General features: G+C 42.9%; 1 protein-coding gene across 1 annotated transcript in view; it reads left to right on the top strand.

Annotated features, from left to right (window-relative positions):
• Positions 1-251: 251 nt before the first annotated feature.
• LOC124551121 (hemolymph lipopolysaccharide-binding protein-like) overlaps positions 252-14,488 on the top strand; it is a 55,659-nt gene continuing 41,422 nt past the window's right edge. Inside the window, exon 1 of the mRNA XM_047126071.1 lies at positions 252-311. The gene's annotated coding sequence lies outside the window, so the exon portion shown is untranslated. The remainder of the gene's footprint in view (positions 312-14,488) is intronic.

A 14,488-nucleotide genomic window follows, 5' to 3' on the forward strand; every position in this document is an offset into this window, starting at 1 on the left:
ACATTCGTAGGAAGGTCTACTTTCTTTAGACGTTAGTGAGGAAATAGAAAAACTCTGTTAATCTGGCCAAAAGGTCTCTTTATAACGGTGATATCTTGTTAGTGGAAAATAACTAGCTAGGCATCAGAAGCGTCGTTACTGCTAATTATGAAAGATCTGACAAATAAAAGTTGCTGAGTAGGAGAGATAAACTCGCCTCGTGAGGCACATAAGAACTCATGCGACGCACATATATATATCACACGTCAAGGAGCAAGGTCAGTCGCCCTTTCTGCTGCCACACCTCAACTTGCGCGCCATGGCTGCTGAAGGTACTAACATGTGTCACATAATAGAAGGCTTCACTTAAAAGTAGCTAACGGCTTTTGAAATTTGCATTTAGAAGAGGTAGGTAGAGCAACTGCTGCTTAGTATTTTCCGATCTAACGTGTGAAATAAAGACCCTTGAAGTCGAATTTGCAATTATTCAGCATTCAAACACACGCAGATAAAAATCTACGTCAAGATCGCCAATTTTCTTTACTGATTACCGGTTTGGGCTAATTTATTTATTTACACAATAAGATCCGTAGGACCAAATTGAAGAGCAAATCTCCAAGGTCATGGAATTACAGCATAAAAGAAATAACAGATAAAAATAAATGTTTATGAACCCGAAAAAAGTCAATCCATAAGTTTAAGTAAACGCAATCAACAATGCAATAAGAATCAGCTTAATTTTTCAAGGAACTCCTCGACAGGATAGAAGGAGTGACCCATGAGGAAACTCTTCAGTTTCGATTTGAAAGCGCGTGAATTACTGGTAAGGGTTTTGTATTCGAGTGGCAGCTTATTGAAAATGGACGCAGCAGTATACTGCACACCTTTTTACTCAAGAGTTAAGGAAATACGATCCAAATGCAGGTTTGATTTCTGCCGAGTATTAACAGAGTGAAAGCTGCTTATTCTTGGGAATAAGCTAATATTGTTAACAAGAAATGACAGTAAGGAATATATATATTGAGAGGCCAATGTCAAAATACCCACACACCTGGTCAGGGTTCGACAAGAGGTTCGTGAACTTACACCACTTACTGCCTAAACAGCCCGTTTCTGAGTCAAAAATATCCTTTTAGAATGGGAAGAGTTACCCCAAAATATAATACCATACGACACACGCGAATGAAAATAAGCAAACTTAGAGTACTTTTCGTGTCGAACGATCACTCACTTCTGATACCGTTCGAATGGTAAAAATGGCAGCATTAAGTCTTTGAACAAGATCCTGAACGTGGGCTTTCCATGACAGTTTACTATCTATCTGAACACCTGGAAATTTGAACTGTTCAGTTTCACTAATCATATGCCTGTTCTGTGAAATTAAAACATCGGATTTTGCTGAATTGTGTGTTAGAAACTGTAAAAACTGAGTCTACCTGTGATTCAGCATTAGTTAATTTCTACAAGCCATGAACTTAGGTCATGTGCTGCACTATTTGAAACCGAGCCAATGTTGTACACAACATCTTTTAATGCCGAGCTAGTGTCATCAGCAGACAGGAATATTTTAGAGTTAGCTGTAATACTAGAGGGCGAATTATTTATATAAATAAGGATCAGGAGTGGCCCCAACACTGATCCTTGGGGCACCGCCCACTTGACAGTACCCCACTCAGACCCCATATCACAGCTGTTATCAACATTGTGAATAATGAACTTTTGCTGCCTGTTGCTAAAGTAAGAGGTGAACCAATTGTGAGTTACTCCCTGTATTCTGTAATGATCCATCTTCTGAATCAATATTTTGTGATCAACACAATGAAATGCCTTAGTTAAATCAAAAAAATGTCAAGTGCTCGAAACCTTTTGTTTAGCCCATCCAGTACCTCACAGAGAAAAGAGAATATAGCATTTACAGTTGTTAAACGACTTCTAAAGCCGAACTGTACATTTGATAGCAAATCGTGTAATATGAAATGATCAATTATCCTTACATACACAGGATTTTCAATAACTTTTGCAAACACTGATGGCATAGAAATAGGTGTAAAATTATCTACATTATCCCTTTCTCCCGTTTTATAAAGCGGCTTTACTACTGAGTACTTTAATCGCTCAGGAAACTGACCATTCCTAAAGGAAAAATTACAAATATGGTTAAATACAGGGCTAACATGTGCAGCACAGTACTTTAATATTCTGCTAGACCCTCCATCATAACCATGAATCCTTAGTCTTTAGTGATTTAATTATTGACTCAATTTCCTCTTGTCTGTATCACAGAGGAGTATTTCAGACGTCTCGGAAATGCATTTTCCAAGAAAGTTATATGATTCCCTATAGAAACTAAATTTTTATTTAATTCACCAGCAATGCTCATAAAATGATTGTGAAATACTGTATATATATCTGATCTATCAGTAACAGAAGTATTTTCACTATGAACTGATTTTATATCGTCAGCCTTGTGCTGCAGACCAGACACTTCCTTCACAACTGACCATATGGTTTTAATTTTTCCCTGTGAATTAGCTATTCTATTTGCATTCCACATACTTTTTACCTTTCTAATAGCATTTTTAAGTACCTTGCAATACTGTTTGTAATGGGCTACTGTAGCTTGATTGTGACTACTCATAACATTTTGATATAGTTCCCGCTTTGTTCTACGAGATATCCTTATCCCACTAGTCAGCCACACAGGCTGTCCATTACTGATAGTACCCCGTTTAGAGCGTTGTAATGGAAAGTAACTCTCAAAGAGCATGAGAAATGTGTTAATAAAAGCATTGTATTTATCATCTATGTTATTAGCACTATAAACATCCTGTCACTCTCGTTCCTTGACAAGGTTCAAAAACTTCGTATTGCTGTTGGATTAACTTTCCTACATAGTTTGTAATTAAATATGACATTGGTTTGAATACAAAAGCCTTTTAGTGTTAAAATTTGTGCATCGTGGTCTGAAAGGACATTCACACTTTTACTAACAGAATGCCCATCTAGTAATGAAGAATGAATAAAAATATTGTCTACAGCTGTGCTACTGTTCCCCTCCACCCTAGTTGGAAAAAAACACAGTCTGAATCAGATCATATCAATTTAGGAGATCCTTTTTCTTGCACCATCATATACTAAATTAATATTGAAGTCACCACATACAATCCGGCCGCCGTGGCCGAGTGGTTCTAGGCGCTTCAGTCCGGAACCGCGCGAAACCTGCAGGCTCGAATCCTGACTCGGGCATGGATGTGTGTGATGTCCTTAGGTTAGGTTAGGTTTAAGGAGTTCAACGTTCTAGGGGACTAATGACCCTAGTCCCATAGTGCTCAGAGCCATTTGAACCATTTTTTCACCACATACAACTAACTCCTGGTACTTCCTAGAAAAGGAATCAAGAACCCTCTCTAGCTCGAGCGGAAATGCTCTGAAGTCGGAGTTAGGGGACCTATAAACAACAACAATTAGAAGTTTAGTTTCACTAAATTCAGCTGTCCCTGCACAACATGACCTAACTTCATGGCTTGCAGAAATTAACTAACGCTGAATCACAGGTAGACTCAGTTTTACAGTTTCTAACACACAATTCAGCAAAACCCAACATTTTAATTTCACAGAACAGGCATATGATTAGTGAAACTGAACATAAGCAGTTCACTAACTTTATCTCTAGTACATCTTATATTTTAATGAAATATGCTAATTCCGTCTCTACTTGGAAATATTACATTCTCGGAAGTTGAACAATTAGTTAGAGGGACTTCCTTTAGCAGGTATACCTATCAGCTGACTTCAATCTCAAAACGGTGCAGCTCTAACACCAACTACTACAGGAATTTTTCCATGAGTGATCCCACCACCACCACCACCACCACCCACTACGCTGTCACCTAGAAGCTTTGCCAGCCTCCCCTTCCCATACCTATTGAGGTGCAGGCCATGCCTAGTGAAACCTGATCTACTAACAGACCCAACTGGCACCACTGAGGTATGACCCATGCCCTCTGCCATCAGCGCCCTCCCCAGCCCCATATTAACGCCCCTAACAGCCGCATTAAGGTGAGGCTGACCATGAAGCTTGAACAGTTGCACGAAATGCACATTAGTGCCACCAGTTTGAGTAGCTACCTTCACCAGGTCACAGCCTACATCACATTCCCCGTCCCTATCAAGATTGTTCCCTGCTCCACCCACTATCTCTGCCTGATCATCCTTCGTAAAGTTCCTACATAACTCCCCTATACTGTCATTCACTTGAGCCAACCCTACACTAGGCTTCACTATGCTGGTGACCTGGTACTCACTTCCCAACACTTCCTGCAACTGGTGGCCCACACCTCTACCGTGAGAAGTACCTAGCTACAACTAACCTAGGCCTCCTAATTGCTGAGGACTGCTGCATGTTCCCTACATCTACAGCTACACGAGGCTTCTCTCCACTCAACTCTGACAGTTGGTCAAATCTATTGCATACACGCAAAGCAAAACCGTCTGAATACCTCCTCTTCCTAGCTGCCTTCTTGCCAACTGCCGGTTACCGAGCAATCTGCAGGTCAGTCTCAAACGGCATTCAGTGTATGAGATTCATTACATTCGAAGTACGTTTCAGAGCTAAGTCGCACTAGTTGGATAAAAAGTCCTACAGTGAAAATCGTAGTTCATTATGCAAACTGACAACGTCAATCACTAATCAGTATTATAGGTTGTCATTAAGCACAGTATCTGGAGCATCCATTGTAAGTGAATAGAAGCGGAGTGATAAATAATTTTCGTTTAAGGTAAATCATTATACACGTATTTGATCTCAGGCTCTTCGATATCTAGTAAAACCGGACAAATTTTGATCATTGTGTCTAACACAGAAATCACATCGACAAGTGTTTTGCAAACGACGTTGTTGTTGCTGTTGTTGTTGTTGTTGTGACTGCTGTTCTTGAGTGGAAAGGACTCGACAGCCTGACAATTAACGCCTAGCATTCTAAATAACGAACCAAATTTAAAGAAAAACACAACATCAAAAATAAATTAACGAAATACTTAAAAATCAAAAGTTTGGACTATAATTCACAGCTAAAACAATATTCTGCAACGTAATAGGTTTACTACAGTGCTTGGCTGTCAGAGGCAGCTGGAGAAGTGCTCCTGCAAACACCCAGTGGCTCGCCAGACCGGTGTCTACCAAACAACTACACTACTGGTCATTAAAATTGCTACACCACGAGGATGACGTACTACAGACTTGGAATTTAACCGACAGGAAGAAGATGCTGTGATATGCAAATGATTAGCTTTTCACAGTATTCACACAAGGTTGGCGCCGGTGGCGATACCTACAACGTGCTGACATGAGGAAAGTTTCCAACCGATTTCTCATACATAAACAGCAGTTGACAGCGCGTTGCCCGGTGAACCGTTGTTGTGATGCCTCGCGTAGCCTATCGCCATTGCGGTTTATCGTATCGCGACTTTACTGCTCGCGTTGGTCGAGATCCAATGATTGTTAGCAGAATATGGAATCGGTGGGTTCAAGAGGGTAATACGGAACGCTTGCTGGATCCCAACGACCTCGTATCACTAACAATCGAGATGACAGGCATCCACATGGCTGTAACGGATCGTGCAGCCACGTCTTTATTCCTGAGTGAACAGATGGGGACGTTTGCAAGACAACAATCATCTGCAGGAACAGTTCGACGACGTTTGCAGCAGCATGGACTATCATCTCGGAGACAATGGCTGCGGTTACCCTTGACGCTGCATCACAGACAGGAGCACCTGCGATGGTGTACTCGACGACGAACCTGGGAGCACGAATGGCAAACCGTCATTTTTTCGGATACATCCAGGTTCTGTTTACAGCATCATGACGGTCGCGTCCGTGTTTGGCGACATCGCGGTGAACGCACGTTGGAAGCGTGTATTCGTCATCGCCATACTGGCGTGTAACCCGGCGTGATGGTATGGGGTGCCATCGGTTACACGTCTCGGTCATCTCTTGTTCGCACTGACGGCACTTTGAACAGTGAACGTTACATTTGAGATGTGTTACGCACCGTGGCTCTACCCTTCATTCGATCCTTGCGAAACCCTACATTTCAGCAGGATAATGCACGACCGCACGTTGCAGGTCCTGTACGGTCCTTTCGAGGTACAGAAAATGTTCGACTGCTGCCCTGGCCAGCACATTCTCCAGATCTCTCACCAATCGAAAACGTCTGGTCAATGGTGGCCGGGCAACTGGCTCGTCACAATACGCCAGTCACTACTCTTGATGAACTGTGGTATCGTGTTGAAGCTGGATGGGCAGCTGTACCAGTACACGCCATCCAAGCTGTGTTTGACTCAATGCCCAGGCGTAGCAAGGCCGTTGTTATGGCCAGAGGTGGTTGTTCTGGGTACTGATTTCTCAGGATCTATGCACTCAAATAACGTGAAAATGTAATCACTTGTCAGTTCTAGTATGAAATAGTTGTCCAATGAATACCAGTTTATCATCTGCATTTCTTCTTTGTGTAGCAATTTTAATGGTCAGTAGTGTAGTTTGGCCTCCTGAGTGTAAACATGAAGCCCGTTTCGCACATACGACGTAGAGGTAGCACCGTGAAAATTAAAAGTTTCTAGTATTTTCATACTGTAAGCTCCTTCTCAGATTATTCACCTGTCATAAGTATCACGCTTGGGATCGCTCCTTTTGTCGGCAATCCACTTAATGTTGTGCAACAAAAGGCAGTTCCCTGAATCACACTGAGTAGCTAGTGCTGGTATTGTTCATGTTTACTTTACCATACATGGAGAAAAATTTCAGAAGCACATTTCCTGACAGCTATGTTTACATTAAACAGTATTAAATTTTATTTTAACGTATTTGGTGTCCGATTTACTTCTGCCATAATGAGTTACAACTGGATTTCCGCCGAGATTGCAAGCAGAAATGTGTAGCCTCAATAAGTATATCTATATCTACATTGCGTAAGATTAGTGACTCCGGGCACAGAGGGCCGAAAGTTGCGTGAGAAATTATGCAGTTGAATGCATAAATTCGTAAGCTTTCTTTTTTGTTTTCTGCAATGTTTCCATTTTGTGGAATACTTGTGGCACCTAGCATGAATATTGCGTGTATATACTCTCGCGGAATTTTAAAAGTAAGCTTCCCTTCTATGTGTAGCGTCTCTCTTTTACTGTCGGTACTGTAGTTTTGACGAGTGTGTCAGTAACGCAGTCTCGCGCCTACTACACGCACTCGCAACGAGCGTTGAGAATGGCTGTGACGTGGGGCCTGAGTGGGGTGCAATCAAATGCGGGATGCCCCAGGGATCAGTGTTGGGGCCACTCCTGTTCCTTATTTATATAAATGATAAATCCTCTAGTATTACCGCTAACTCTAAAATATTTCTGTTTACTGGTGACACTAGATCGGTAGTAGAGGAGGTTGTGTGCAACATTGGCTCGGTTTCAAATAGTGCAGTCCGTGACCTAAGTTCATGGCTTGTAGAAAATAAACTAACGCTAAATCAGAGTAACACTCAGTTTTTACAGTGTGGTTCGATTTGAGTCGAACTGAACTTGGATGAGAGATAAGGGAGCTTCACTCCTTATGTGGTTTACAGAATTACAGTTTACAAGTACATATTTGAAACTGGTATGCAGTTTACAGAATTACAGTTTACGAGTACACTATGTGATCAAAAATATCCGGACACCCCCAAAAACATACGTTTTTCTTATTACGTGCATTGTGCTGCCACCTACTGTCAGGTACTCCACATCAGTGACCTCAGTAGTCATTAGAGATCGTGAGAGAGCAAAATGGGGCGCTCCGGGGAACTCACGGTATTACCACGTGGTCAGGTGATTGGGTGTCACTTGTGTCATACGTCTGTACGCACACCTAAACATCCCTGGGTCCACTGTTTCCGATGTGATAGTGAAATGGAAACGTCGAAGGACACGTACAGCACAAAAGCGTGCAGGCCGACCTAGTCTATTGGCTGACAGAGACCGCCGAAAGGTGAAGAGGGTCATAATGTGTAATGCTAGACGTCTATCCAGACCATCACACTTCCAAACTGCATCAGGATCCACTGTAAGTACTATGACAGGTGGGAGGTGAGAAAACGTGTATGATCGAGCGGCTGCTCATAAGCCACACATCACGCTGGTAATTGCGAAGCGACACCTCGCTTGGTGTAAGGAGCGTAAACATTGAACAATTGAAGAGTGGAAAAACGTTGTGTGGAGTGACGAATCACGGTGTACAATGTGGCGATCCGATGGCAGGGTGTGGGTATGGCGAAGGCCCAGTGAACCTCATGTGTCAGCGTGTGTAGTGCCAACAGTAAAATTCGGAGACGGTGGTGCTACGGTGTGGTCGCGTTTTTCATGGAGGGGTTTTGCGTGGAACTATCGCAACAACGGCGTACGTTGATGTTTTAAGCATCTTCTTGCTTCCCACTGTTGAAGAGCAATTCGAGGATGGCTATTGCATCTTTCAACACGATCGATCACCTGCTCATAATGCACGGCCTGTGGCGGAGTGGTTCCACGACAGTAACATCCCTGTAATGGACTGGCCTGCACAGAGTCCTGACCTGAAACCTATAGAACACCGTTAGGATATTTTGGAACGCCGACTTCGTGCCAGGCCTCACCAATCCACACCGACACCTCTCTTCAGTGCAGCACTCCTGAAGAAAGGGCTGCCATTCCCCAAGAAACGTTCCAGCATCTGACTGAACGTATGCCTGCGAGAGTGGAAGTTGTCATCAAGGCTAAAGGTGGGCCAACACCATAATGAATTCCAGCATTACCGATGGAGGCGCTACAAACTTGTAAGTCTTTTCAGCTAGATGTCCAGATGCTTTTGATCACATAGTGTACATATTTGAAACTTGTACAATATAAGATAATATGCAATACCGACCCGACCAATTTTACAAGTAATTGATTAGGCGTGAAGCAGTTCATTAGTTGTTTTACTGTTTCACTCACTAATTGTTCGTGTAGTCGCTGACAGTTACTCTTCAACCTGACGCAGTACGGAGTTCTCCAGTTCCGGTGTACGGCCGCTCCGTGGAGCAACACGGTCACGAGTGCTGACGGTGAAGGTACCCTTTCTCGAAGTCGTTGCGTAAGTTTAGCGGAAACGGTATGAGATGGAATCGGATGTTGTGGAGAACGATCCGTTGCCTTGAGCTTCGTCGTTCGGAAGGATCACGTGTGTGTATTCTGCAAACATGTACACAGCCGTGTTGCTCTAACACTCACAGGCACGTGAAGAAGGCTGGAACCAGTTCACAGAGGTAGGACAAACGTGAAATAACATCAGCCGATCTGACGTAACCATCCCCCCCCCCCCCCCCCCCACCATGACTACCGTGTTGCATGCCTACGTAGCAAACGTGTTTTTTCAAACGACGGTAGTACGGAAACGGTACGTTTCCGTGACATGGGTTCCTATTCAAAATGTTATGCAGTCACTCTCCTCCACTAGTCCTAGACGTATCTACATCTACATCATACTCCGCAAGCCAACTAATGGTGTGAGGCGGAAGGCACTTTCGGTACCACTGTCTCATCCCTCCAACCCTGTTCCACTCACGAATAGTGCGTGGGAAGAATGATTGTCGGTACGCCTCTGTATTGGCTCTACTTTGTCGAATTTTCTCCTCGTAGTCAATACGCGAGATGAATGTCTGGGCAGGTAATATGTTGTCCGACTCCTCCTGAAAAGTGCTGTCCAGAAATTTCAATAGTAAATCTCTCCTTGACGTACAACGTCTCTCTTGTAATATCTGCCAGGGGAATTTGATTGGCGTCTGAGTAACGCTCCAAGGCTAGCTAAACGGTCCCGTGACGAAACGCGCCGCTCTTCGTGGGATCTTCTCTATCTCCTCTATCAGTCCTTCCTGTTAGGGACCCCAGAGAGATGGTCAATACTCAAGAATCGGGCGAACAAGCGCCTTATAAGCCACTTCTTTTGTGGATGAGTTACATTGCCTTAAGATTCTTCCGATGAATCTGAGTCTAGTGTCTGCTTTTCCCACTACCTGTTTTATATTATTATTCCACCTAAACTCACTCTGCATAGTTACGCCTAGATATTTTACGGCAGACGCTGTCTCCAGCTGTTTGTCTTCAATAGTGTAGCTGTTTAGTAGTGGATTCCTTTTCTATGTATGCACAATATGTTACATTTATTTACGTTCAGGGTCAACTGCCAGACTCTGCACGATTCATCAATTCTCCGCAGGTCGTTCTGAAAATTCTTGCTATCGTCTGGCGTTTCTACTTTGGTATAGACAACTGCATCATCTGCGAATAGCTTTAAAGACCATCCGACGCTTTCTACTACATCATTTATATATACTGTAAACAGCAAGGGTCCTATCACTCTTCGGTGTGGTACTCGACTATTTATTTCCGTTAAGATCCACGTGTTGAGTTATATCTACAAGAAAGTCTTGAATCCAACCTCCGGTCTGCTCCGATACTCTGTCAGCTCGTTCTTTTTTCATTAAACGGCAATGCGGGACGATGTCAAATGCCTCACTGAAATGAAGCAACACCGCATCAATCTTAGCCTCGTGAACCACTGCGCTGTGGGTCTCATGGAGGAACAGAGCGAGCTGAGTTTCGCAGGATCTCTGTTTTCGGAACCCATGTTGACTTGTACAGAGGAGATGTTCATTTTCCAAGAACGTCATCATTCTTGAGCATAAAACATGTTCCATAATTCTATAACGATAAAGGTGTATAATTTTGGGGATCTGTCTTACGGCGTTTCTTAAAAACGGGAATGACCTGCGCTTTCTCCAGTCGTTAGGTACCTTTGGTTGCTCGAGCGGTCTACGATAAATTACTGCTAGAAAGGGAGCAAGTTCTTTCGTACAGTCTTTATAGAATCTTTTAGGTATCTCATCTGGTCCTGGAGCCTTTCCACTACTTAGCGATTGTTCGTCTTTTTATCGCTTCAGACGATTAGTCGTAGGTGTTTTCCGGTAGGTACGATTTCCAGTCACCTTCTCCAAAGATTGACTTAAGGGTTAGGACGTCAAACGGGCTGAATTGGAGTAGGAGAGGCATCACAGGACATTTTAATTTCCACTGTCTATAATTCTACAAATAAATTCATACAACTTTGCCGGCACGACCAGGAAGGACTCAGAATTCACACTCATAGAAGTGGAAGTTCAAAAGCCTCACAAAATATTTTTTTTTTACCTGTGAAATTCCATCATTTTTTCACTTATTTTTGGCAGCATCTGTTGCTATAGGTACACTTTTCTTTATAAGTAACAGAGATTGTTCGACGAAATTTGGACAGCATACAAACCATAGATACAGATGTATGAAACTTTAGAATTTTCCAAATCCGTTAAGAACTGTGGTAAAAATTAATATAAGTAACAATAAAATTTCAGTTTTTCTAAACATGAAGTTTAAAATGTAACAGCTAATTCATTTTTTCATAAATTAGATAAATTCTAGAGTTTCATGCACCTACAAGTATGGTTTGTACGCTGTGCAAAATTCATCGAAGAATCTGTCTTGCTAATGAAGAAAAGTGTACCTATAGCAACAAATGCGGCCAACAGTAAGTAAAAAAATCAAATTTCCTGACAAAACTCTACCATCTGGTCAGCAAGATGTATGAGACAGGCGAAATACCCTCAGACTTCAAGAAGAATATAATAATTCCAATCCCAAAGAAAGCAGGTGTTGACAGATGTGAAAATTATCGAACTATCAGTTTAATAAGTCATGGCTGCAAAATACTAACACGAATTCTTTACAGATGAATGGAAAAACTGGTAGAAGCCGACCTCGGGGAAGATCAGTTTGGATTCCGTAGAAATATCGGATCACGTGAGGCAATATTGACCCTACGACTTATGTTAAAAGCCAGATTAAGGAAAGGCAAACCTACGTTTCTAGAATTTGTAGACTTAGAGAAAGCTTTTGACAATGTTGACTGGAATACCCTCTTTCAAATTCTGAAGGTGGCAGGGGTAAAATACAGGGAGCGAAAGGCTATTTACAATTTGTACAGAAACCAGATGGCAGTTATAAAAGTCGAGGGACATGAAAGGGAAGCAGTGGTTGGGAAGGGAGTGAGACAGGGTTGTAGCCTCTTCCCGATGTTATTCAATCTGTATATTGAGCAAGCAATAAGGGAAACTAGAGAAAAATTCGGAGTAGGTATTAAAATCCATGAAGAAGAAATAAAAACTTTGAGGTTCGCCGATGACATTGTAACTCTGTCAGAGACAGCAAAGGACTTGGAAGAGCAGTTGAACGGAATGGATAGCGTCTTGAAAGGAGGATATAAGATGAACATCAACAAAAGCAAAACGAGAATAATGGAATGTAGTCGAATTAAGTCAAGTGATGCTGAGGGAATGAGATTAGGAAATGAGACACTTAAAGTAGTAAAGGAGTTTTGCTATTTGGGGAGCAAAATAACTGATGATGGTAGAAGTAGAGAGGATATAAAATGTAGACTGGCAATGGCAAGGAAAGCATTTCTGAAGAAGAGAAATTTGTTAACATCGAGTATAGATTTAAGTGTCAGGAAGTAATTTCTGAAAATATTTGTATGGAGTGTAGCCATGTATGGAAGTGAAACATGGACGATAAATAGTTTGGATAAGAAGAGAATAGAAGCTTTCGAAATGTAGTGCTACAGAAGAATGCTGAAGATTAGATGGGTGGATCACATAACTAATGAGGAAGTATTGATAGGATTGGGAAGAAGAGACGTTTGTGGCACAACTTGACTAGAAGAAGGGATCGGTTGGTAGGACATGTTCTGAGGCATCAAGGGATCACCAGTTTAGTATTGGAGGGCAGCGTGGAGGGTAAAAATCGTAGAGGGAGACCAAGAGATGAATACACTAAGCAGATTCAGAAGGATGTAGGTTGCAGAAAGTACTGGGAGATGAAGAAGGTTGCACATGATAGGATAGCCATGGAGAGCTGCATCAAACCAGTCTCCGGACTGAAGACCACAACAACAACATCAGGAATCCGGTAAAACATGAAATCTCCGACATCGCTGCAGTCAGAAAAGATACTGCAAGATCGGCACCGACGACGACTGTAGAGAAACGTTGAACGTGACAGCATTTCAACCCTGACCCAAATTGCTGCAGATTTCAATGCTGAGCCATTAGCAAGTGTCAGCATGCGAACCATTCAATAAAACTTCATCGATATGGCCTATCGGGGACAAAGGCCCATTCGTGTACCCTTGAGAACTACACGACACAAAGCTTTACGTCTCGCCTGTGCCCGTCATCACCGACATTGGACTGGAAACATGCTGTCTGGTCCGACGAATCTCGTTTCAAATCGTATCGAGGAGACAGACGTGTACGGGTAAGGAGACAAGCTCATGAATCCATGGACCCTGCATGTCAGCAGGGGACTATTCAAGCTGTTGGAGGCTCTATAACCGTATGGAGCGTGTGCAGTTGTAGTGATATGGGACCCCTGATACGTCTAGATACGACTCTGACGTGTGACAGGTGCGTAAGCATCGTGTTAGATCACCTGCGTCCTTTCGGGCCCATTGAGCATTCCGACGAATTTGGGCAGTTCCAGCAGGACAATGCGATACCCTACACGTCCAGAATTACTACGGAGTGGCTCCAGGAACATTCTTCTGATTTTAAAGACGTCCGCTGGTCACCAAACTCCCCAGACATGGATACTATTGAGCATATCTGGGATGCCTTGCAACGTGCTATTCACCCCTTTTTACTCTTTCAGATTTATGGAGAGCCCTGCAGGATTCTTGGTGTCAGTTCCCTGCAGCACTACTTCAGACAGTAGTCGAGCCCACGCCACGTCGTTTTGCGGCGTGGTCGCTGGCGCCTTCTACATCTACATCTACATCCATACTCCGCAAGCCACCTGACGGTGTGTGGCGGAGTGAACCTTGAGTACCTCTATCGGTTGTCCCTTCTATTCTAGTCTCGTATTGTTCGTGGAAAGAAGGATTGTCGGTATGGTTCTGTGTGGGCTCTATTCTCTCTGATTTTATCCTCATGGTCTCTTCGCGAGATATACGTAGGAGGGAGCAATATACTGCTTGACTCTTCGGTGAAGGTATGTTCTCGAAACGTCAACGAAAGCCCGTACCGAGCTACTGAGCGTCTCTCCTGCAGAGTCTTCCACTGGAGTTTATCTATCATCTCCGTAACGCTTTCACGATTACTAAATGATCCTGTAACGAAGCGCGCTGCTCTCCGTTGGATCTTCTCTATCTCTTCTATCAACCCTATCTGGTACGGATCCCACACTGCTGAGCAGTATTCAAGCAGTGGGCGAACAAGCGTACTGTAACCTACTTCCTTTGTTTTCGGATTGCATTTCCTTAAGATTCTTCCAATGAATCTCAGTCTGGCATCTGCTTTACCAAAGATCAACTTTATATGATCATTCCGTTTTAAATCACTCCTAATGTATAGTCCCAGATAATTTATGGAATTAACTGCTTCCAGTTGCT

The sequence above is a fragment of the Schistocerca americana genome, chromosome 9, assembly GCF_021461395.2.
Source record: "Schistocerca americana isolate TAMUIC-IGC-003095 chromosome 9, iqSchAmer2.1, whole genome shotgun sequence".
NCBI lineage: Eukaryota > Metazoa > Arthropoda > Insecta > Orthoptera > Acrididae > Schistocerca > Schistocerca americana.